Source organism: Ovis aries, chromosome X, assembly GCF_016772045.2.
Source record: "Ovis aries strain OAR_USU_Benz2616 breed Rambouillet chromosome X, ARS-UI_Ramb_v3.0, whole genome shotgun sequence".
Classification (NCBI taxonomy): Eukaryota; Metazoa; Chordata; class Mammalia; order Artiodactyla; family Bovidae; genus Ovis; species Ovis aries.
The window spans coordinates 78,576,979-78,600,383 of NC_056080.1; positions in this window are offsets into that span (position 1 = coordinate 78,576,979).

Below are 23,405 nucleotides of genomic sequence, written 5' to 3' on the forward strand. Positions count from 1 at the left end.
GTGCTCTTATATTGGGTACACAAATGTTTACAATTGTTATGCCTTCCTCTTTAATTGATGCCTTAATCATTATGTAGTGTCCTTTATCTCTTGCAATATTATTTATTTTAAAGTCTATTTCATCTGAAATGAGAAATGCCACTCTAAATTTCTTTTGATTTCTATTTGCATGGAATATCTTTTTCCATCCTTTCCTCTCAGTCTGCATGTGTCTGTAGGTCTGAAGTGGTTTTTTTTCAGACAGCATATGTTTGGGTCTTGTTTTTGCATCCACTAAGCCAATCTGTGTCTTTTGGTTGGAGCACTTAATCCATTCACATTTAAAGTAGTTATTGATATATATGTTTCTATTGGAATTTTAAAAATTGTTGTGGATTTATTTTATAGGTCTCTTTTTTTTCTCTTGTGTTTACCACCTATATAAGTCCCTTTCATATGTGTTACAAAGTTGGTTTTGTGGTGCTAAATTCTCTTAACTTTTGCTTATCTGTAAAGTTTTTGATTTCTCCATCAGTTTTGAATGAGATCATAGAGTAGCCGGGCAGAGTAATCTTCACTGTAGGTTTTTTTTATTTCAGCATTTTAAATATACCCTGCCAATCTCTTCTGGCCTGCAGAGTTTCTGCTAAAAGGTCAGCTGTTAAACCTATGGGTTTGCCCTTGTATGTTGCTTGTTGCTTTTAATATTCTTTCTTTGTGTTTAATCTGTTAGTTTGGTTAGTTTTTGTTTTGATGTTTTCCTCCTTGGGTTTATACTATTTGGAACTGCCTGTGCTTCTTGGACTTGATTGATTATTTCCTTTGTCATGCTGGTGAAGCTTTCAACTATGATCTCTTAAAAATTTGTTCTCACTGCTTTTATTTTTTCTTCTTCAGGGACCCCAATAACTTGAATGCTGGTATTTTTATTGTTGTTCCAGGGGTCTCCGAGGCTATCTTCAATTCTTTTCACGATTTTTTCCTTTATTCTACTCTTCAGCAATTACTTCCACCATTCTATCTTCCAGTTCACTTATCCATTCTTCTGCTTCTGTTAATCTACTATTTGTTCCTTCTAGAGTATTTTTAATTTCATCAATTGTGTTATTCATCTTTGATTGTTTATTCCTTATTTCATCTATGTCATTAGTAATTGCGTTAATTGTGTTGATTCCTTCTTGCATTTTCTCCATTCTATTTTTGAGGTTTTGGAACGTCTTTACTATCATTATTCTGAATTATTTTTCAGGTAGTTTGCCTGTTTCCTTTTCATTTTATTGGGGTTGTGTTTTTCCCTCAGACTTTCAAATCAAATTCCTTCTTTTCATTTCTTGCCCTTGGTAGGTAAGATTGTTCCAGCGCTTTGTGTAGGCTTCTGTTGGTTGTGACTTGTGCCTGTGCTCTGGCAGGAGGAGGTAAGTTGTTTTTTCTTCCTCTGAAGTACAGAGCTGTATGAGGCGGTAATCCAGTTTGATAATGATTGGGTTTGTGTTTTTGTCTTGCTTGTTGTTTGCACTGGGTGCTTCCAGCAGTTTTGTGACACTGGGTCTTGTATACAGGTGGAGGTCTTTGTGGGAGTTCTCACTAATTAATACTCCCTGGTGTTAGGAGTTTTCTGGCAGTCTAGCATCTAACTGTCAGCAATCCCACCCCAATGGCTCAGGGCCCAATTTATAGCCAGGGAGCTGATTCCACAGGCAATTTGTTATGGCATCAAAGGATATTAAAACAAGCAAACTAAAACAAGAAACAAAAGACAAATGGCATAAACAAAATCAGAGAAATTCTAACAAAAGTAACAGAATATTTACACACATATATACACATAAACAAAACCAAAATAGTCCAAAAAAAAGAAAGTAGAAGAGATTGATCTGAGTAAAAGAAAGCAAAACTGATATTAATCAGTTAAAAACAAAACTTACTAAAAATATAAGCTGGAAAACAAAACCAAAGCAATGTGGCAACTGAGGAATAAAGCAATGAAAACAAAACAGACTAATAAACATGGTGAGAGAAAGAGAAGAATAAGAAAAGAAAGAATAGAAAAGCAAAGTTAAATGTAGGTAGATAAGATGATTTATATAAATTAAAGAATAACTACCACAGAAAAAGAAAAAGAAAAGCAGACAAAAGAGTGTATGTAGAAAATTAATAATGATTTTTTAATTAAATTTTTTTAAGGCAAAAAAAAAAGAAAGAAAGAAAGAAAGAAAAAGCCAAACCAAAAAAATGGCCTCCATAGAGGCTGACGTATTTAAAGGAAATAAAAAGTGTGACTTAAAAAAAATTCTCAAAACACAAATAGATTTAATAGTACTAAGAAAATCAACAACTACAGCAACAGGGGTGGGGGAGAACGAAAAAAGAAGGAAAAAATCCAGAAGCAACCACCAATCACAATAAACTATAAAAAAGTTTCTATTGGATGTCAGCTGTCAGCATCCTTTCCCTCACTGTGAGTCACAGTCCACCTCACCTCCCTCAGCCAGTTCAGTTCAGTCGCTCAGTGGTGTCCGACTCTTTGCGACCCCATGAATCACAGCACACCAGGCCTCCCTGTACATCAACAGGGAGTTCACTCAGACTCACGTCCATTGAGTCAGTGATGCCATCCAGCCATCTCATCCTCGGTCGTCCCCTTCTTCTCCTGCCCCCAATCCCTTCCAGCATCAGAGTCTTTTCCAATGAGTCAACTCTTCGTATGAGGTGGCCAAAGTACTGGAGTTTCAGCATTAGCATCATTCCTTCCAAAGAAATCCCAGGGCTGATCTCCTTCAGAATGGACTGGTTGGATCTCCTTGCAGTCCAAGGGACTCTCAAGAGTCTTCTCCAACACCACAATTCAAAAGCATCAATTCCTTGGCTCTCAGCCTTCTTCACAGTCCAACTTTCACATCCATACATGACCACAGGAAAAACCATAGCCTTGACTAGACGGACCTTAGTTGGCAAAGTAATGTCTCTGCTTTTGAATATACTATCTCAGTTGCTCATAACTTTTCTTCCAAGGAGTAAGTGTCTTTTAATTTCATGGCTGCAATCACCATCTACAGTGATTTTGGAGCCCCAAAAAGATAAAGTCTGACACTGTTTCTACTGTTTCCCCATCTATTTCCCATGAAGTGATGGGACCGGATGCCATGATCTTTGTTTTCTGAATGTTGAGCTCTAAGCCAACTTTTTCACTCTCCACTTTCACTTTCATCAAGAGGATTTTTAGTTTCTCTTCACTTTCTGCCATAAGGGTGGTGTCATCTGCATATCTGAGGTTATTGATATTTCTCCCGGCAATCTTGATTCCAGCTTGTGTTTCTTCCAGCCCAGTGTTTCTCATGATGTACTCTGCATATAAGTTAAATAAGCAGGGTGACAATATACAGCCTTGACGTACTCCTTTTCCTATTTGGAACCAATCTGTTATTCCATGTCCAGTTCTAACTGCTGCTTCCTGACCTCACCTCCCTAGGATATCCTCCAATGCTGGGCTGATCTCTGGACCTGTTGTGAGGGCAGCTCAGACTCTAATCTGGTTCTACTCCTGTGTGTTCTTGCCTCTAATATTTACATCTGCCAATGTTATTGTGCTTTCTTTTTGCAGGACCTCTCATTGTCCTTTTACATGTTCCATAGACACAAATATGTCTAATTGTGTGGAATTAATCTGAAGCTTGTATCACTGGTGGGAAGGTTATGAGGTAGCTTACTTTGCCACACTGCCCCTGGGTTTCAGTTGTGATTTGTCTCCACCTCTGTGTGTGAGTTGTCCACAGGGTGGAGGGTTGGGTCTGCCCCAGGGAGGACCAGGTGTGGAGGTGGTGCATCTGCTTGGATCACAGGGACCCTGACAATACCAGATACTTAGGGGAGCTGGCAGCTAAGACAGCAGGGAATATGGTACTTTTAGTGTTTTTTTCTGGAGAAGGCAATGGCACTCCACTCCAGTACTCTTGCCTGGAAAATCCCATGGATGGAGGAGCCTGGTAGGCTGCAGTCCATGGGGTTGCTAACAGTTGGGCATGACTGAGCGACTTCACTTTCACTTTTCACTTTCCTGTATTGGAGAAGGAAATGGCAACCCACTCCAATATTCTTGCCTGGAGAATCCCAGGGACAGAGGAGCCTAGTGGGCTGCTGTCTATGGGGTCACACAGAGTCGGACACGACTAAAGCGACTTAGCAGCAGCAGCAGCAGCAGTACTTTTTCTAGCCTCTGACAGCTCTGTCCAAGTGTGGATTGTGTAAGGGATGGCACAAGAGCTTGGATCACAGGGACCCTGGCAATGCTGGATTTGCAGGGGTGCCTGTGGCTACTGTCATAGGAGGTATGGCACTATTATTTTTTTTTAATAGCTTCTGGCAGCTCTTCCCCCAGTGAGGACTGAGAGTAGAGGTGGCATAGCTGCTTGGATTGTGGGAACTCTGGCAGCATCAACTCAGCAGGGACACCAATCCTCAGCTGCAGGAGCTACAGTCCTATTAGAGTCTTTTCCTAGCCTCTAGCAGCTGGTAATCAGAGGGCCTCTTTGGCTGGTCCTTCTCTTTCGTTCAGTACATCAGGCACTTAAAGGGCCACTCTGGCAGGAGTCCTTCTCTGTTGTTTGGCATGTCAGACACTTAAAGGGATATCCTCTCTGGGGTTCTTCAGCTGTCCACTGCTAACATCTGTGGATCGAGAGCCTATACAGATGGCTCCACCAACTGTGTGTGACTCAGCACTGTCACCCTGTCTCCATGTTTGCCTGGCTTTCCTTCACAAGCATTTCTCACTGTAATCTCCTCCCTCAGGTCCCCGCAGGCTGTTTCTCCTCAGTCAACAGCAGACCTTTCCTGGTATTGTGCTCCAAACTCTATGCTCCAGCTCACAGCTGCTGCACTTTCTAGGGGACTTGAATCCCTCTCTGGAGTACATATGGCTGTGGCAAGGATTTTCTATGTGATTCTCATTCCATCCAGACGGTCATAGATCAACTACTTCATTCTCCAACAGCCTCAAATGCTTCATCATTGTCCCAAATATTTCCCCTGATGTGGGGATCTGACCCCTGCTTCGGTTTGCTCACTCCCCAGGTACAGATCCAGTCCTACCCACTCTCCTCTTTTTTGTCCTCCTTCCTTTGTCCTACTTAGTTTTGTGTGGTTCTATATACTTTTCTGGTGCTCAGGTGCTCCTGCCGGCTCTCCACTAGTGTTCCACAAGATCTGTGTCTCGAATTGTATTCTTGATATATTCATGGAGAGAAATGTCCATGTCCACCTACTCCTCCACCATTTTGGATCTCAGTACAGTTATTTACCCTGTATTTGTTCTTGGCCCATACTTTCTGGTGATTTTGATTGAGTAATATAAATTTTATTTTTAATTAATTTATAGACTTCCTATCTTTATAATAAATTGTGATTGCAAATTATCCAGTTATTCCTTGATCTCATCTCTTGCCTTGTTATAGGTGGTCATTGTTCCAAATAACTCACTACTATTATGAAACTATTTGCCATTTCTCCAGTTCACACAACAATTTCCTTGCTGTTTTCCCACTGCCCTATAAGAAATATTTTATGTTCCACTACTGGTCTTAAAACCAATATCACAAATCTTGAAGGTGTTTTTACAATAACACTTTACCCAAATTACCATTTTATTTGTTCATTTTTACTATGATGATGCCTCATAATAACCCCCTGCTGCTGTTGTTGCTAAGTCGCTTCAGTCATGTCCAATTCTCTGTGACCCCATAGATGGCAGCCCACCAGGTTCTGCCATCCTTGGGATTCTCCAGGCAAGAGCACTGGAGTGGGTTGCCATTGCCTTTCCACATAACAACCCCCAGCTCCCACTAAAAACTCTTCATATATATATATATATATATATATATATATATATATATTCTCATTCATGTATTTATGGATTAAATATAGATTGGGCTTGGTTGGTCCTTACTCCAGGTTGTATTTTGTGTCCAGGTCAGTCAGCTTAGTCTTTTGTTCAGCTTGGTCTCAGGATATAATATGCATACTCCTTTCATGGCTTTAGCAGAAATGCAAGAGGGCAAGTTCAATTATGCAAATACATTTTAAATCTATGATTGTGTTATTTCTGCAAATAACTCATTAGCTAGAGTAATTCACATAGCAATGTCCAAAATCATGAGACACGAATGGACACTCTATCCACTAAGAGGCCATAGTAAGTCATAAGATAGCTCCAAATAAGTGAAGCAGTGGAATACATTGTATCCATGGAGGTGGGAAGGTTTCTGAATATTTGTCAAACAATAGTCCAATGTACAACATAGGCACTCAATGAACTTGTTAATGAATGAATGAATAAAATAATGACACTGTGCTACATGAATATTTTAATAAAAGCATAAAAGGAACAAAGGAATGGAACAAAAGGTAGGGGAATGTGGTGTCAAGGAAGCATTTTTCTTCAATAAAATAGATACTAGAATGTTTCCTTTTTATAGGCTAAAGGAAATACACTGCAGAAAAGAAGACTGAGTGAGATTGAGTGATAACAACATAGGTGATGTAAGCTTTTGGTGTAAGAAGAGATTTCCTCAAATATAAAAGAGAGGATGATGATGATGATGATGATGTGATGACAATGATAGCTAACATACACAAGCATATAGTGCTTACTCCTACTCCTTGTCATGATATTGTTCAAGCATTGTACATGCACTACTTATTTAAACTTCATAGCTACTATTATTTCCCATATTACAGAGATGAAGAAAGTGAGACAGAGAAAGTTTAAGCAATTTTTCTGAGGTTGTAGAACCAATAAATGATATAACTGACATGAAGGAAAAACTGATTTGGATATAAAGGTTCACATTTGATGCTGCAAAATGAAAATATCTGATGTCTTCTGTTTTCTCAATAAAATTTTAACAAGGACTTCAGCTGACAATGAATGAGCTGGTGGATATATCATATATTTGAAAAATAACAAGTTTTTAAATAGCTATCTTAAAGAGTGAGAAAACATTTTAACAGGGACATGAAATTTCGTGGCTTCATTCAGTGGCCCTATGAAGTATATGATCATGGATTTTAAACAAATCTAATCTGTATGAATCCAAGTCTTGAGTAATTTAGAGAAGAAGATGGGTCATCAGGTGACCTTTAGGTTTTATAAAATTCAACTAGATAAAGTGAATATTCCAGTAAATGTTTGAGACTATAAAAGATAGATGAAAAATACACCATCCTTTAGATATTCAATATTAGCAACAATTAAAAGCAGCTGTACTGGAAACCTCCAGTCCCAATTAGAAAATTGAGGGCATTGTAGAGGAACCTCAAATCCATCTCCCTCTCAAAATGTCAAAGTTTTTCTCTGCTATATTCAGAAACTTTTCTGGAGAAAGACCTGATCCAAATAAAAGCCTATCCTTTGGAAACATGGTTTCATCATTTAGCAGTGAAACTAAGGGAACAGAGTGTTTCCTTTGTTCTATTGATGATCATTGAAATAGTAAACATCCCTTCAAATTTAAGATATAAAAGAGCATTTATACAGCATAGATGAAAATTATGAAAGAATTAATCAATCCATTCATACTATATTGGAAGCAAAACTCTGGCCTCAATAAAATATTCCTTATTCAAGTATGTATACGTAAGTGGACTGAAAGATAAACAACACAATTTTTGAGAAAATGTAAAACCTGCAGCAGGAAACAAAGGTGTATTTCAAGCATATGTTATTTAGTATTCTCAGTTAAAATGAAAAAATAATGGTATCTGTGAAATAATAGATAAAAAGATAAAATTAAAATACAGGAGAGTAAGTCAAAAACAAAACTGATTGATACAGGAAAGAATAGAAAAAAGGTAAAAGAGCCAAGAAAATGCATTAAAATGAAATTTGTGATAATAGACTTTGAAAATGCCTGGAAACCAACATAGAACAGCATACATTATGCAAAACACTGAATCAATGCTAATGAAGAGAAAATTTGAGAAGCTATGACCAGAATTTAGAAAAAAAAAAAATGAGAAAAAATGAAAATTAGAGGAAAGGTGGTTGAGATGAATGATAGAGAATAAGAAGTCAACACACAGGGAACTGGTGATGCTAATAAAGATAACTATCTATCTATCTATCTATAAAGATGTAATGGAAAAAATCTTATATTTAAGTGATCTGCAAGACACTAAGTAAAATTATATAAAAAAGAAACCAGCATTCAAACACATATATATATACACATTGAAAAAAATTGAATTTAGTGATAAAAAAGAATCTTATGAATATAGAGAAAATAATGGAATTATAAAAAGGACAAATTCTGGTTGATTTCAGAATTATTCTCTACAATATTACATTTCAAAAGATAATGGAGAAACATTTAAGATTTTAATTAAAAAAGATTGCCATTTGCAAATACTCTGTCAAATGGAAAAATCAGGTTATTTCAACAAGAATATATTCTAACTTAAAAAGCACCCTTTTAGTGTGCCATTTCTGGAAAGAAAAACAAAATAATATTTTGAAAAATATTCTGTCACAAGCAAGATTGGAGTCACAATAATAAATCAAAAATTAGTAAATTATAGTACAAAAGATGATTATCCACATTAAGTGACAAAACGTGGTCCACTGGAAAAGGGAATTGCAAACCACTTCAGTATTCTTGCCTTGAGAACCCGATGAACAGTATGAGAAGACAAAAAGATATAACACTGAAAGATGAACTCCTCAGGTTGGTAGGTGTCCAATAAGTGACTGGAGAGAAGTGGAAATATACCTCCAGAAGGAATGAAGAGGCTGAGCCAAAGTGGATATAATACCCAGTGGTGGTGAAGGTAAAGTCTGATGCTTTAAGAACAATACAGCATAGGAACCTGGAATGTTAGGTCCATGAATCAAGATAAATTGAACATGGTCAAACAGGAGACAACAAGAGTGAACATCACAATTTTATAAATCAGTGAACTAAAATGGAACAGAATGGGTGAATTTAATTCAGATGACCATGATATCTATTACCACTGGGAAAGAATCCCTTAGAAAAATGAAGTAGCCCTCAGAGTCAACAAAAGAGTCCAAAATGAAGTACTTGTGTGCAATCTCAAAAAGAATGGAATGATCTCACGTTATTTCCAAGGCAAACCATTCAATATCACAGTAATCCAAGTCTATTCCCCAACCGCTAATTCTGAAGAAGCTGAGGTTGTACAGCTCTATGAAAACCTACAAGACTTTCTAGAACTAACGCCACAATAAAAATGCTCTTTTCACCACAGGGGACAGGAATGCAAGAGTAGGAAGTCAAGGAAGTCAAGGGATACCTGGAGTAACAGGTAGTTTGGCCTTGGCCTTGAAGTGCAAAATGAAGCAGGGCAAAGGCTAATAGAGTTTTGCCAAGAGAACCCACTGATCATAGCAAACATCCTCTTCCAACAATACAGAAGACTCTACACATGGACATCACCAGATGGTAAATACTGAAATCAGATTGATTATATTCTTTGCAGCCAAAGATGGAGAAGCTCTATTCAGTCAGCAAGAGCAAGACTGGGAGCTGACTGTGGCTCAGAGCATGAACTCCTTATTTCCAAATTCAGGCTTAAATTGAAGAAGGTAGGGAAAACCACTAGAACATTCAGGTATGACCTAAATATAATCCCTTATGATTATACAGTGGAAGTGACAAATAGATTCAAGGTATTAGATGTGATAAACAGAGTGCCTGAAGAAATATTGACGGAGGTTCGTATTATGGTACAGGAGGCAATGATCAAGTACATCCTCAAGAAGAAGAAATGCAAAAAAGGCAAAATAGTTGTCTGAGGAGACCTTGCAAATCCCTGAGAAAAGAAGAGAAGCTAAAGGCAAATGAGAAAAGGAAAGAAATACCCATTTGAATGCAGAATTCCAAAGAATAGCAAGGAGAGAAAAGAAAGCTTTCCTCAGGAATCAATGCAAAGAAATATAGGAAAACAATAGAATTGAAAAGACTAGAGATCTCTTCAAGAAAATTAGAGATACCAAGGGAACATTTCATGCAAAGATGGGAATACCAGACCACCTGACCTGTGTTTTGAGAAATCTGTATACAGATCAAGAAGCAACAGTTAGAACAAGAACAATGGACTTGTTCAAAATTGGGAAAGAAATTTGTCAAGGCTATATATTTTCACCCTGCTTATTTAACTTATATGCACATAACATATGCATATGAGACTCTTGAAGAAAGAGCCTCTTGATGAAAGTGAAAGAGGAGAGTGAGAAAGTTGGTTATAAACTCAATATTCAGAAAACTAAGATCATGGCATCTGGTCTCATCACTTCATGGCAAATAGATGGGGAAACAGTGGAAACAGTGATAGCCTTTAGTTTTTTGGGCTCCAAAATCACTGTAGATGGTGACTGCAGCCATAAAATTAAAAGACTACTCCTTGTAAGGAAAGGAGCCACAAATTCATCGAAAGATCATTTGAATGCTGAGCAAATACCACAAAACAACTTCTGAACCCTGGCAGAGGACACCAGGCATCAAGAAAGGCAGCCCATTCTCTTCGAAAGGAGGTAGGAAAAGTATAAAAGAAAAAAAAAAAGAGACAAAAGAGTTAGGGATGGAGACCAATCCCAGGGAGGGAGTTGTAAAAGAAAAGAAGTTTCTAAACACTAGGAAACCCTCTCACCGGTGGGTCTGTGGGGAGATTTGGAATCTCAGAGGGCAACATAAGCGGGAGGAAAATAAATAAATAAAACCCACAGATTATGTGCCTAACCACAATTCCCAGTGGAGAAGTAGCCCAGACACTCGTGTCAGCCACCAGCAACTGGGGGCTGAACAGGGAAGTGTGAGCTGCATTGCTTAGGGTAAGAACCAGGCCAGAATGCCTTGAGGGCAATCTGAGGGAGCTCATGTGAGATAGCAACCCAAACTGTGGGATAGCCAGAGCGAGAAAAAAAGAGGAGAGAGAGAGAGAGAGAGAACTTTCCCGCAAGAAGCTCCAACCTAAGGCACTGCTGGGCCCCTTCACAGAACAAAGGACTGAGCAAATACCAGAGGAAAGCTAGCCGGCAGCAGACCTGCCCATCCCCCACCAGAGTCAGGGAGGCAGGCAGGCGACAGCCAGAGCCAGAAGGCAAGGTTCAAACTCGGCCCTAGAAACAGCATTCACTACCAAAATGCAAGCAGGCTCCCAGTTGCTAAGCAAGTCTTCCTGGGGTCTTTGATGGTTTACATCTACCAGAAGGGTCACAGTCAGATATTAGCTCCCAGAGGAGACACACAGCACACCTGAGATGGCGCTCCTGCTGAGCACCCAGGAAACTGAGCACCTGGGACGAGGGAGGTGATAAGATGCACCAACCAGCTGGGGAGTGTGTGCTCTCCAAGCACCTGATCGACTGAGCTGCTCAGACCTGGAAGGGCACAAAACGCAGGCCCAACCGAGTCTGTGCCTTTGTGGTATACTGAAGAACCTGAACTTGAGTGGCTTAGACCTGGGAAGTACATGCAACCCAGGGCCTGCCTTAGACAGTTCCCTTGCAGAGCATTCTGGAGCCTAAGCAGTGTAGAACAGGAAAGCACACACGCTGTGAGTGGGGGCAAACCCAGTGTGGCCTGGACACTGCGAGCACTCCCCACACACGCCAGTGATGTTTGTTTGTAGTGTTCCTCCCTCCCCGCAGCACAAATGAACAAGTGACCTTAAATAACTGACCACTTTCACCCACTTGTGTCAGGGTGGAAGTTAGATACTGAAGAGACTTGCAAACAGAGGAAGCCAAAATAAACAAAGAAGAAGAAATCGCTTTGGAAGCGAAAGGTGCAGCAGATTAAAACCCTATAGTTAGCATTGGCTACATTGGAAGGGACCTATAGACCTTGAGAAGAATATAAGTTGTAAAAAGGAACTATATGAAACTGAAGTGACCCCATACTGCTCTCAATAGCTCCAGAGAAATCCTTACATATATTTAACTATTACAATTATTACACTTTTTAAAAATTTTTATTTCTAACTTCTTTATTAATCCTTTAAATTTCATTTTTAAAACCTATTATTACCTTGAAAAAATGACCCTATTTTAATGCAAAATTCATATATATTTTTATAAATTTAGCAATTTTTTTATATTGTATTTTTGAGAGTCTACTCTCTAACAACACAAGAGAAAACTCTACCCATGGACATCACCAGATGGTCAACACCAATATCAGATTGATTATATTCTTTGCAGCCAAAGATGGAGAAGCTCTATACAGTCAACAAAAACAAGACCAGGAGCTGACTGCGGCTCAGATCATGGGCTGCTTATTGCCAAATTCAGACTTAAATTGAAGAAAGTAGGGAAAAACACTAAACCATTCAGGTATGAACTAAATCAAATTCCTTATGATTATACAGTGGAAATGAGAAATAGATTTAAGGGCCTAGATCTGATAGATAGAGTGCCTGATGAACTATGGAATGAGGTTCGTGACATTGTACAGGAGACAGGGATCAAGACCATCCCCATGGAAAAGAAATGCAAAAAAGCAAGATGACTGTCTGAGGAGGCCCTACAAATAGCTGTGAAAATAAGAGAAGTGAAAAGCAAATAAGAAAAGGAAAGATATATGCATCTGAATGCAGAGTTCCAAAGAATAGCAAGAAGAGGTAAGAAAGCCTTCCTCAGCAATCAATGCAAAGAAATAGAGGAAAAGAACAGAATGGGAAAGACTAGAGATCTCTTCAAGAAAACTAGAGATACCAAGGGAATATTTTATGCAAAGACAGGCTTGATAAAAGACAGACATGGTATGGACCTAAGAGAAGCAGAAGATATTAAGAAGAAGTGGCAAGAATACACAGAAGAACTGTACAAAAAAGATGTTCACAACCAAAATAATCACGATGGAGTGATCACTCACCTAGAGCCAGACATCCTGGAACGTAAAGTCAAGTGGGCCTTAGAAAGCATCACTACAAACAAAGCTAGTGGAGGTGATGAAATTCCAGTTGAGCTGTTTCAAATCCTGAAAGACGATGCTGTGAAAGTGCTCCACTTAATATGCCAGCAAATTTGCAAAACTCAGCAGTGGCCACAGGACTGGAAAAGGTCCGTTTTCATTCCAATCCCAAAGAAAGGCAATGCCAAAGAATGCTCAAACTACCACATGACTGCATTCATCTCACACACTAGTAAAGTAATGCTAAACTTCTCCAAGCAAGGCTTCAGCAATATGTGAACCGTGAACTTCCCGATGTTCAAGCTGGTTTTAGAAAAGGCAGAGGAACCAGAGATCAAAATGCCAACATCTGCTGGATCATGGATAAAGCAAGAGAGTTCCAGAAAAACATCTATTTCTGCTTTATTGACTATGCCAAAGCCTTTGACTGCGTGGATCACAATCAACTGTGGAAAATTCTGAAAGAGATGGGAATACCAGACCACCTAACTTGCCTCTGGAGAAACCTATATGCAGGTCAGGAAGCAGCAGTTAGAACTGGACATGGAACAACAGACTGGTTCCAAATAGGAAAAGGAGTACGTCAAGGCTGTATATTGTCACCCTGCTTATTTAACTTTTATGCAGAGCACTTCATGAGAAACACTGCGCTGGAAGAAGCACAAGCTGGAATCAAGATTGCCAGGAGAAATATCAATAACCTCAGATATGCAATATGACACCACCCTTATGGCAGAAAGTGAAGAGGAACTAAAATGCCTCTTGATGAAAGTGAAAAAGGAGAGTACAAAAGTTGGCTTAAAACTCAATATTCAGAAAATGAAGATCATGGCATCTTGTCCCATCACTTCATGACAAATAGATGGGGAAACAATGGAAACAGTGTCAGATTTTATTTTTTATTGGCTCTAAAATCACTTCAGATGGTGACTGCAGCCATGAAATTAAAACAAGCTTACTCCTTACAAGGAAAGTTATGACCAACCTAGATAACATATTGAAAAGCAGAGACATTACTTTGCCATCAAAGGTCCGTCTAGTCAAGGCTATGGTTTTTCCAGTGGTCATGTATGGATGTGAGAGTTGGACTGTGAAGAAAGCTGAGCACTGAAGAACTGATGCTTTTGAACTGTGGTGTTGGAGAAAACTCTTGAGAGTCCCTTGGACTGAAAGGAGAACCAACCAGTCCATTCTAAAGGAGATCAGTCCTGGGTGTTCTTTGGAAGGAATTATGCTAAAGCTGAAGCTCCAGTACTCTGGCCACCTCATGCAAAGTGTTGACTAATTTGAAAATCTCTGATGCTGTGAGGGATTGGGGGCAGGAAGACAAAAAGAAAGGCCATGAGCTCCTATCGATTAATGTTCCCTGGAGTCAGGAGTTATCTGATGTTCGAAGGAGTTGGACTTAAGCCTCTTGCTTCTGGTTTTCAGTTTTATTTTTACAGTTGTCTCAAGACTTTCCCTTCTATACCACACCATTGATAAAACACCTAGGTTAAAGATGAAAAGTTTCTCCACATTGAGGGATACCCAGAGGTTCAGAGAGTTACGTGGAGAAGAGAAGAGGGAGAGGGGAGTTGGATGTGACCTGAATGAGATGAAGTGGAATCAAAAGAGGAGAGAGTGAGCTAGCCAGTAATCACTTTCTTATGAGTGCTCCACAGTCTGGACCACTCAGAGATGTTCACGGAATTATACAGAGAGGAGGAGAAGGAGGAAGGAGACAAAGGTGGTCAGGAGTATAAAAGAGGGGAATGAAAAGGAGAGAGACAGATCCAGCCAGTAGTCAGTTCCCTAAGAGTTCTCCACTGTCTGGAACACACAGAGATTCACAGAGTTGGGTAGAGAAGAAAAGGGGGAGGGAGGAGATAGGGGCAATCTAGTGGAGAAAAAGGAGAGTCCAAAGGAAGATAGAGCAGTCAGGCCAGTAATCTCACTCTCAAGTATAAATGGGAACTGAAGATTGGGTTTTTGAAGGTACAAATTTGATAACAAATACCAAAAAACAAAGATTAAAAATCTAGAGTAAAGGCTGGATTTTCAAAAATACAATATTAAAAAATAGAAGAAGGAAAAAAAAGAAAAAAGTCACAAGAATTATTTAATAAAATAATAAAATTAAAAATATATACATATATATGAAGTTTGCTTTAAAAATAGTGTCTTTTTTTGGGGGGGGAAGTAATAGTAGATTATAAAAGTGAAAACTAAAGAAGAAATAGAGGACTTAAAAATATTAAAAAGTGTTAAAAAAAGAAGAAAAAGCAAACATCAAAAAAAAAAAGAATGATCATAAAAATGGTAAAGATATATCTAGGACTTTCTCTGGTGGTGTTGTGGGCAGTGTGAGATCAGTTCATTTTCAGATAGTTCCTTGGTCTGGCTTATATTTCTCAAGATCTATAGGCCCCTTCCTATGTAGTGGGTACTAATGACAGGATTTTAATCTATTGCACCTGTCACTTCCAAGGTGGTTCCCTCTGTTTTAGTTTCTTCTATTTGCTGGTCTCTTCAGTGTCTGATTTCCGTCCTGACACAAGGGGAGCAGTGGAGGGCAGTTTTTTTAGGCTCACTTGTTCAGTCGTGCTGTGAGGAGGGAAGGATGCTGCAAACAAATAACACTAGCAAGTGCTCGCAGTGTCCCAGCCACGCTGGGCCTGCCCCTGCTCATGGCGCACACAGCTCAGGATCTAGGTTGCTCCACTGGGAACCGTCTGAGGCTGGCCCTGGACTGTATGCACCTCCCAGGTCTAAGGCACTCAGGCTCAGGCACTCAGGTAGTCCCCAGAGGCGCAGACTGGTTGGGCCTGCGTTTTGTGCCCTTCCTAGGTCCGAGTAGCTCAGGTGTTTGGCAAGCGTGGTTGCTGTGACTTATTGCCTTTCCCGTCCTTGCTGCTCAGTTTTCTGGGTGTACAGCTGGCATGCTTACTCAGACAGGTGATGACTGTCCAGAACTCCAAGAAGTCTTAGTTAGCAAAGAAGCCTATTTGCAGTTTCGTAGGTAATGTCTCTCTGGGGCTGTGATTGCCCCCTTCTGGCCCTTCTGACTCTGGCTGCCTGTCACCAGAGGGGATGGTCTGCAGCCAGCTAATTCTGTTCCATCCTTTGTTCTGTGAGCGGTCCTGGTGGTGTCTTATGTTAGATCTTTTCCCATAGTAGCTATCCCACAGCCTGGTTTGCTAGCCCAAGTTAGCTCGCTCTGGTTACACTCAGGGAATTTGGGACATTCAGGCCTGATCCTTGTAAAGCAATGCAGCCTGCTCCTCCCTGCCCAGCCCCCACTTGCTAGTGGCGGATGGAGGCATCTGTGCTGCTTCTCTGCTGGGGGAGTTACCATTGGGCTCATAATCTGTGGGTTTTAGTTATTTATTTATCTTTCCTCCCTGCTATGTTGCCCTCTGTGCTTCCAAGGCTCGCCACAGACTCAGCAGTGAGAGTGTTTCCTGGTGTTTGGAAACTTCTCTCTTTTAAGACTCCCTTCCCAGGACTAAGCTCCCTCCCTACCTCTTTTGTCTCTATTTTTGTCTTTTATATTTTTTCCTACCTGTTTTTGAAGACAATGAGCTGCTTTTCTGGGTGCCTGATGTCCTCTGCCAGCATTCAGAAGTTGTTTTGTGGAATTTACTCAGCGTTGAAATATTCTTTTGATGAATTTCTGGGGGAGAAAGTGGTCTCCCGTCCTATTCCTCTGCCATCTTAGGACTGCCCCCCGGCAATATGGCTTTAAATTCCTGAACTCCCCAAGAGTTTTCAGCAAAATGTACTTCTGGGAGATGTGAGAGAGGGGTGTGATTAACTGTTGCAAATGTCTGCCTGTCAGATCCTCTGCTACTGAAATAAGATCATGGTGAGGTAACAGTGTTCATGTAAGCCTCTAGTGAACAAATATTATTCCCTATGCTGAAAGAAAAGCTTCCAAGCTTGACTTTCACACTCCAAGGTCCTGTTTAGGAGGAAGGGGACCCTGGACAGGCTGGTTATCCTGACTGGGAGCATTCATCCAGCACCCAGTTCTTAATCATCTGACCAGTGGCCAGTCCCAGCTGAAGAGGCAGCTCTCAGTCTCTGGGCCCTCCTCTTACCAAGGTCCCCATACCTTGCCCAACCATCTTCAATGAGGGAGCCAGGTGTCCAGCATGCACCTGGCCCTCAGTGTCCTCAGTCTACCCAGTGGGTGGGGGCTGGGTCCTGTAAACTGACTCATGCAGAAGTCACAAACTTTTGGTCATGGAGATGGGGATGGGAGAGCTTGGCTATTGCTCTGAACCTGGGGCCAGTCCAGTGAGTGGCTCTAGCAAGCAGCTCTGGGTCACTGCAAGACACAGCCTTTAGCCTGTCCCTAGGTGCTCTGGCTTGCTCCCCAACCCAAGGCCAGAGGACCTGGAGGGCCCTAGACACACTCTGCAATATATCTTTAACTAAACTCTTCTGATAGGCTGATTCTGGTGGAGTTGGATTTCAAACTTCACTAATGGACATGAGCTAAATGTGCAGCTCCATATTCCTCCTGCCTTCTTACAGTATCTTCTTTGGTGAGATTATTCAACGTATGACTAAAGTTGGTACCTTGGACCATCATGGTCCATTTCCACTAGCCCTCGATAACCACATTCAACTCTCTGTTTCTATCACACAGGTATTTTAGCTAACAATATTATGTGATGAGAAAGTTTTTGTCTTCCTCTAACTGAAACATTTTAATTAGCGTAATGTCCCTAAAGACATATATATTGCAAATGGGCAAACCATTTATTTATTCATTGCTGGAGGTATAGTTGCATTGTAATATTTTAAAATCAATTATTATTTGATTATAGTTACTTTACATTGTTGCATTAGTTTCTGCTGTACTTCAGTGTGAATCAATTATGTGCTTACATAGAGCCCTTCATGTTGGATTGTCTTCCCATTTGTGTCACCACAGAGTATTGAGTAGAGTTCCTTGTGTTTTTCTTTCTTATTTTGTCAGTAAATTGATTTATTTTAATGGGAGGATGAATACTATACAACATTGTGATGGTTTTTGCCATACATCAAGCTTAGTGAGCCATAGGTACACATGTGTCCAACATATCCTTAAACCCACCGCACATCCCTCCCCACCCTATTCCTCTGGGTTCTTCCAGATCACTGGTTTTGGATGCCCTGCTTCATGAATATGTACACCTCAAGGCTGATTTTCCTGCATGAAGCATCTTTTGTACTTTTCTATGTTTCACATATGAAAATATAGGTGCAGAGTTTTCTACATGAAATACGAAATCTGCATTTCACTTTTGAAAATCTAGTTGTATATTTCTGGTCGTGATCCATGGCTTATGGGATGTTACACATCTGGATGTCTGTGCACACTTTTTCCTACACAAATATGGAATTGTGTATATCTCACATAGGAAAATTTGAGCATACATGTTCCTGCTTGAATTACGGAATTTTATATATTTTCTATATGAAAATCTCCATTAAGATCTTCTGACATGAAACATGTTCTCAATAGTTCAAATATGAAAGCATGATGCAAATCTTCACTCATGAAATAGAAACTTTCTACTTTTCAAAAATGAAAATCAAGGTACAGATTATCTTACCAGAAATATTGTATATTTTATACTTCCCATAAAGACATTTGGGTTCAGATTTCCTTGATTTACATATGCAATACTCTTTTATTTCACATATGAATATATGAGTGCTGTTATTTCTGCACTAAATATATGTAATTATCTATAGTTCAAATTTAAAAATCTAGGCACACATTGTGCTGCACAATATATGGAATACACTCTATGAAAATCTGGGAAAAGATTTCCCAATGGAAATATTGACTTCTTTCTGTTACATTAATGAATATCTGTGAGCATATTTTCCTACACAATATATGGAATTCTCCATGTTAAACCTTTGAATAGATGGACATTCATTTTCCTACATTAAATTTTCTCTACAACACATATGAAAATATTAGGATGGCTTTTGTGGGCATAGATTTTCAAATGTGGAATACAGAATTCTGTATGTTTCATATGTGGCAATCAGTGTGCGGATTTTCTTAAATGAAATATAGAATCACATATATTTTACAGATGATAATGGGAACAAAGACTTTTCTGCTATATTGACATATGGAATTCTGTATATTTCATATATGAAAATCTTAATTAAGATTTTCTGATATAAGTATGTAATTTTCTATATTTCACTTTATAGAAATCAGGGAACAGATTTTCCTACATGAATTAGGACATCTTTACATTTCACATATAGAAATCTGTGAACAGATTTTCATACATGTCATATGAAATTTTTCATATTTAATATAAGAAAATCTTGGCCAAGATATTTGTTCAAAAACATGGAAATCTTTATGCTTCATATATGAAAACATGAGTGCCAATATTCCCAGATGAAATATGGAATTCTCTATATATCCTATTGGAAATAGGGCCATCCATTTTTTACATAAATATCAAATATCTATGTATTACATATGAACATCTCTGCTCAAATTTTCTTAGAGTAAGTATTGAACATTATGTGTATCACATAGGAAAACCTGGGTGCCTATCTCCCCACATGCCTTCTGGAATTATGTATATTTAAGATATCTATCAAATTCTGTGTACTAATTTTACTACATAAAATATGGAATTCTGTATATTTTAGATATGAAAATCATTGTGACATTTTTACTCTATGAAAAATAGAATTCTCTATATGTTACATATGAAAATCTCAATGCTGATTTTACTACATGAAATATTGAATTTTTTTATTTCACTTTATTAAAATCTGTATGTAGAGATTTTTACATAAAATATGGAATTCTCTGTACTTCTTATATGAAAAACTGGGTGGTGATTTTCTTACATCGAATCTGGGATACTTTACATTTCACACATGAAAATCTAGGCATTGCTTTTCTTAAGATACAGAGGCCCAGTATGGTATTGGTATTGCCCCTATTTCACAAGTGAAAATATTGGCACAACTGTTCCTTCATGAAATATGGGATTCTTTGCATTTCTCATTCATATATCAAGACAACGATTTTCTGCCACAAAATATGGAATTCCCTACATTCTCTACATCAAAATCTAGGTGCTAATGCTCCTTCATGGAAGTTGGACTTTATAGTTTACATTTGAAGATCAGAATGTAGATTTTCCTATAAGAAATATGGAAATCTCTATATTTTGTATGAACCAGTGGTTCTTCATGTATTGCCACGTGTTCCCTGTTTGCATTTATGTCCCTGTCCCTTACACATGTGTGCTTGTGTTGCATGTGTGTGTGTGTGTGTGTGTGTGTGTGTGTGTGTGTGTGTGTATGGTTCCTGCCCACTGCAGACACAGAGATGAAGATGACAGAACATAAGATGTGGAGAAACCAGAGGAGGAGGCATGAGGTATTCACAGACTAGGGGAGACTGGCCCATGTATCTCTGTGATGCCCCTGTCCAGGACAGGAATGAGGAAATGATGACAGGTGACAACTGCGGACAGTGACTCTGCAAGTCTGCAGTTACATCAAGAGGCATAAACAAGCTCACAATTTCTGCTGTGTTGTGTGTTTCTATCAGTAAGCAGTGGTGAGGGGTTTGAGGAGTCACCCAGAGGAAATAAATCAAGTGATGTGGGGATTTAAAACCACTGTCTGTGGACCCCTCATTCGGTGGTGCATTGGCTACCCTGTAGAAATGCTGGAAGAGGCTAGGGCAGGACCCCCGATTTTGAAGAGGCCAGGGTCCTTTTGAAAAAAGAAGAGGCTGGAAGGAGGAGGAATGGAATGAGAGCTGGCTTCACTGCAGATCATTCCACACACGTGAGAAGGAGATCTGGGAAAGTCCTGGACTAGTGCTCCTTAGAATCAGCCTGTCAGCCAGCACACTCCCTCTCCAGTTGTGTTACATATAGGCACCATGCGAGACAAATGACATGCTAAGCTAGGCTCACAGAGTGAACCCCCAGGCATCCTAGGAGAGATGGGGTGTGAGCATGGAATCCATCCAGACACTTCCAGTTACCTGGCAGTGCAGAAAGGTGAGGAAAGCACAGGTGTGGGGTGTGTGTGTGTGCCCCACTGCCAGTGTCTGCCTGTGAGGGAGGGAACAGGGATGAAGCAAGGACAGCAGGGTGTTTGCATGCAGGGACCCTAGGACAGTGAGAGACAGGTTCCAGTTTAGAGCCTGCTGTATTTAGGCTCCAGGCATTAGTGAATAGCAGTCATGAGAAAGACATCACATTACTCATATAAAAATGACCCAGAGGGATGGTATGGGGAGGGAGGAAGGAGGGGGGTTCAGGATGGGGAACACGTGTATACCTGTGGCAGATTCATGTTGATGTATGGCAAAACAAATACAATATTGTAAAGTAATTAACCTCCAATTAAAATAAATTTATATTAAAAATAAAATAATAAAAAATAAAAATAAATGAGATTTATTTTGTCTACTAAATTCCAGTTATCACTCCTCCAACTACTTCTAGTTGGGTCTGTTACACCAAAATGGCAGACCAAGGGATTGCGATTTTGATCATGCAAGACTCAGATCTAGAACTTGGAACTCAGAAATACTTCCAATTTAGTGTCTATACTCCAAGCTGAGGCAGTCCTATGCTCCATTTTGACAGGAAGTTATCACAGTCATAGTTGCCTAGTTCCCTAACTTAGAACTGAGGAGAACTCTGTGGGGCTCTGGAGTACAGATCTGTTTTGTGTTCTCCATTTCTTGTCTGTAAGATATAGGCTTCATTCACCCTCCTTGACCTTCCCTGAGTTCCAAAGGGTGGATTCAAACAATTGCTAATCAGGGAAGGGAGGGGATACAGAAACAGGAGAAACAATCAAAGGTTGGTACAGCCTCCAGACAGAGTCCTGGTTCCTACTCAAAGAAATATGCATAACAATGTTTTGAGCCCCCACCCAGGTGGAGGATGGTAACTTCAAACTGAACACAAGATTCCTGGAGCACAGTTCTGTTGCCTCACCATCAACCAATCAAAAAGGATCACAAACCCTGCAACCCTCAACCCAAATGTTGCCTTCTGTTTCTGGGGACCAGAGATGAGGATTCTGTTAGGTCTCCTGTTTGGCCCCTGACTATTTCATCTCTGAGAGGGGCCAACAGTTTCATACTAAATTGCTGTTATTACAAGGGTGACTGCTGGTTTCAGGCGAGAAAAAAAAAAAAAAAACTACCTTGACTTAGATCAGGTAGAGAGAGACTTCTGCTCTGCTAGGCAGGCCTACGCCCATGCACAGCAGGAAGAAGTTACAGAAGAAAGAGACCTCTGCCCCAATTCCCAAGAAGTATCTTGAGTATGAAGTCTCTCAGGGGGGAGTTGTTAGGGAAAGCACACTGATTGAAACTGCCCACCCTGGCCAGGCACCATAGTAACCATTTGCATGAGTTGTTTTATGACAGGAGATTCTGATAAGGAATACAGAATTAATAAGCAGCCACCACCTGGAAGAGTTATGAAAAAGTCTAAAGGAGACACCGTGTGTCTGTCTACTTCCCAGAATCCCTCTCACTAGCATCCATCTTGGCTGAGCGATGAGTGCACCACCAAGAAAGACTGAATTAGAATGATTGGCCAAAGACCACATGGAAACTAATCCCATCACCATAAAATCTGAGACTGTGAGCCACACAGCAGAGCAGTTCTCCTGGGTTCCCTTAGCCTATTGCTCTCCACCCAGGTGCCGTTTCCCAATAAAATCTCTTGCTTTGTCAGCACATGTGTGTCCTTGGACAATTCATTTCTGAGTGTTAGACAAGAGCCCAGTTTTGGGCCCTGGAAGTGGTCCCCCTTCCTGCAACAATTTGGGAGGGCTTGTAATCTGCAGCCATGAAATTAAAAGATGCTTACTCCTTGGAAGAAAAGTTATGACCAACCTAGATAGTATATTCAAAAGCAGAGACATTACTTTGCAGACTAAAGTCCGTCTAGTCAAGGCTATGGTTTTTCCAGTAGCCATGTATGGATGTGAGAGTTGGACTGTGAAGAAGGCTGAGCACCAAAGAATTGATGCCTTTGAACTGTGGTGTTGGAGAAGACTCTTGAGAGTCCCTTGGACTGCAAGGAGATCCAACCAGTCCATTCTGAAGGAGATCAGCCCTGGGACTTCTTTGGAAGGAATGATGCTAAAGCTGAAACTCCAGTACTTTGGCCACCTCATGCGAAGAGTTGACTCATTGGAAAAGACTTTGATGCTGGGAGGGATTGGGGGCAGGAGAAGAAGGGGACAACCGAGGATGAGATGGCTGGATGGAATCACTGACTCAATGGACGTGAATCTGAGTGAACTCCAGGAGTTTGTGATGGACAGGGAGGCCTGGCATGCTGCAATTCATGGGGTCGCAAAGAGTCGGACATGACTGAGTGACTGAACTGAACTGAACTGTGATCCTCTAGGCTTGCCCATGGCTACTACAGCCTAGTGTCTTGGTTAGGGAAGATTTAGGGAGGCATGGTTGCCATGACATCACGACTC